Raw genomic sequence first — 3,460 nt, 5'->3', positions numbered from 1 at the left:
TGCCGTCTTCCTCCTGTTCAGACCTTCGGTGGCTGCTCCACTCTGGAAGTCCAGGCTCCTTTGTCAGGCACAAGAGGGCTGTGCTATCTGCTCCTCACCCACCCTCCAGCTGCAGGGGAGCCTGGCTGTGTGCAGGGTCAGGGCACAGACTCAGAAGTGAAGTGGATCTGAGCTTGAAGCTGCCTCTGTCACTTGCTGGCAGTGTGACTGCTGACCCTTGGCCCTTCACCTGTAAAATATAAAATCTCTTCATCTCGTGGTTGCTGGAGGGTTTCAGGAAATAAGGAATGAAAAGCACTTAGCTTACAGCAGGCATTGCGTAGATGGTGCCCACTCGGTGCCTCCATCTCCCCTGCACTGAAGATTGCTTCACAGCTGACCCTGACTGGCTAGCAAGTCTCCGTGCCTTTACTCAGGCTGTCCCTCTGTCCTGGATGCCTTCCCCTCCCTTCTTTGCTTCCAGAATCCTTAACTGTCCTTCAAGATTCAGCTTGAAACATGCCTTGAACCTGACCCTTGACCCCAGGGCAGGAATCCCCCACTAGAGCCTCCCAGGAACAACTCCAAGGAGACCCATCCACAAGAGAACTATGAGCTCAGTCTCTCCTCCTGGGGGCCAGGGGATTAGCTGGCTCTTGCCTCAGTTTACCCATCTTGATGGTGCCATGGTGCCCAGCATCCTCACCCAGCCCCTGGCCCCACTCTTTTCTCACTTGTCCATCTGCACACCAGCTGGTCCCCCAGCAATCCCTCCCTCATCCTGGTCCTGTCATCCCTGTCTGCCAAGTGTCAGCCTTAGCAGGGGATGCCTGTCTCCCCTTCTCCTCAGCGGACAGGCAGATTATATAGCTGTCTCTCCCAGAAGTGAGTGGGTGACAAGGGTAATTAGTTGCCTGCCAGCTAGCCAACTTAGGAGTTGGTTCCGCCCAGGGGCCAGTGACAAGGGGGAAGGCCTCTTTCTTATTCCACTATGGCCAGTGTCTCCCCTCCTCCTGAAAGCTTCTAGGTGCAGGAGGCTTGAAGGTACCCAGCCTATAGTCCTCTAAGGCACTTGCCAACCAAGGAGACATATCCTGTTGGGGGCTGGAAGAAAGAGTTCTGCCTATTGCCTTACAAAGCCTGGGTTCTAGTCCTCCCTCAGCTTTGCTGTGTGACCCTGGGCAAGTCACTTCCCCTCTCTGGATGGGGGACAGTAAGCTCCACACCCCTCCATTGTGTGACTGTGCAAACATATTGATTGCCTGCCAAACCCCCTTTGCCTCCCTCCTTGCTGGATGCCTATCCTCTAGCTTTGTATGGGGTTGCCATAACTCCCATCTCCACAAATAGATTAAGGCCAGTCTGAGCTGGTCTGAGCTAGTCACATTCTCTAGTTGCCCAGTTTCCTCTGACCCATGAGGTACAAACTGAATTTGTGTGGGGTTTCAGGAGATGTTTTACTTTTTTAATAGGGTTCTTTGGGAGCTCCAGCTTCCCTTTATCTGGACAAAAACCTAGACATGATTTCTGGAGTGTCGCAGCCATTGTGGCACCATGAGGTTGAAAGTCACCATCTAAGGCTGGTAGCCTGGGAAACTAAAGACATCTTCAGGCCAGCATAACGATCTGGGCAGCTCACCTCCAGAGTCCTTGTTATATGAGGAGAGGAAACCTTGACGTGTTTAACAGTTTTCACATTTTCTTTGACTTATGACCAAATGTGTGTTCCTTACAGACACAGATTAAGATCTGTCTGTGGGTGTCTCCATTGCTGTAGGCCAATTTAGCATATCTAGAGCCTGGGCCTTGGTGACATTATTAAATACCTGTTGACTGACTAATCGAAGGAATGAATAACAAGGATCGAGTTTATACAAGTTCATGATAATAATTGTCATATCATCATTATTATTATAATATATATAATATTAAGGACTTTCTATGCCCTCTATATGAAACATTATCATCTAATCCTTATAGAAATGCTATGAGCTAGACCCCTAACTGTCTATATTTTACAGATGAGGAAAACTGAAGCTCAGAATGAGCCACACAGCTTGTAGGTGGTGAGGTAGGGTTTGACCTCAGTTTTAGGGAACTTGCTGATCATTTTATCTCTTGGTCACAGAACAGTACAGAGAGGGAGAGCATCCTTGTGGAACCAGGGAGCCCTGGGACCCACTGAGTCTCAACTGTCCTGTGCAGCTGTGCTGTGGGCTGAGAGGCAGGAGAGGCTGGAGAGCGCACGGGAGGGAAGGAATCAGAGGGCTCACGGTGAACCAGGCAACCAGGAGTCTGTCTCCAGGGCCTCCTGACCTCAGCTTTCCTGATCATGAGCAGACCACAAGGTGTCACCCCCCTGGCCCTGACTGCTCCCCAGACTGCTCTGGGATGACTCTCACTTGTTTCCCAGAGATATTACACTAGAGAAAAAGGCAATATATGGAGAACACAAGGCTCCTCTCTTCTCCTGGTCCCCTCAAATAGCAGTACCCACTTGCTTAGTCAACTTGGCTAACAGGCTGAGGCCCTGTGCTGGAATGGGCCACCACTCTCCACCAGCGGCTTACACTTAGGTGAGCCCGGGGAGTGGAGGGCCTAGATATACAGAGCCAGGGAGAAGCAAGAGCCAAAGGGAGCCAGGAAAAGAGAGGAAAGTGGGTTCCAGAGAGTCGAACCAGCACATGCAAAGGCCTGGCTGGCTTAGCCCTTGCTAGTGGCGGCAGAGAGGAGACAGAGGAGCCAGGTAGGAAGTGAGGGCTGGGTTCCGTGTATGGGGGTGGGTGCAGGGATGGGCAATGGCCTTAAAGGTTCAGAATGTTCGAGCCAGAGCAATGGTGTTGGAGGAGTCTTCCTGGCTGTAGCTAAAAAAAGCTGTACAATAGCCGGGCGTTGTGGCGGGCGCCTGTAGTCCCAGCACTTGGGAGGCTGAGTCAAGAGAATCGCCTAAGCCCAAGGATTTGGAGGTTGCTGTGAGCTGTGTGAGGCCACGGCACTCCACCGAGGGCGATAAGGTGAGACTCTGTCTCTACAAAAAAAAAAAAAAAAAAAACCTGTACAGAATGGGCACCTGCCACGTGGAAGCGTTTGTGAGAATGAATACATTGGAATGGGTGACCCATGAAATCTCTGCAGTTTCTATCGGTCCCATTTGCAGACAAGGGGAAGAGGCACCCATGCCCCGAGCTCAGAAGCACAGGCCATGGCTGACACCGTTCAGGCCCTGTGGGATGGCCTCTCCCCTCTCCTGGATACAAACAGTGCTCTGAGTGTAAATGCTGGGAAGGCTGGTGGGTTGCATGCTGCTTCCGAGGACAGGGGAGATTTGAGCAGTGGAAATGCTTATCTGAGAGAAAAGACAAATCATTAACTTGCCAAATCTTCTCCTTCAGAAAGCATGAACGCAATAGATTCTTGCAAGACAAAGCCTTTTCTCAACAGGACCCATTTGCTCCCTCTTCTTCACATAGCAATTCCTGGT

Source organism: Nycticebus coucang, chromosome 14 (assembly GCF_027406575.1).
Source record: "Nycticebus coucang isolate mNycCou1 chromosome 14, mNycCou1.pri, whole genome shotgun sequence".
NCBI lineage: Eukaryota > Metazoa > Chordata > Mammalia > Primates > Lorisidae > Nycticebus > Nycticebus coucang.
The sequence above is the reverse complement of the archived record's forward strand: the minus strand, read 5'-3'. Positions refer to the sequence as shown.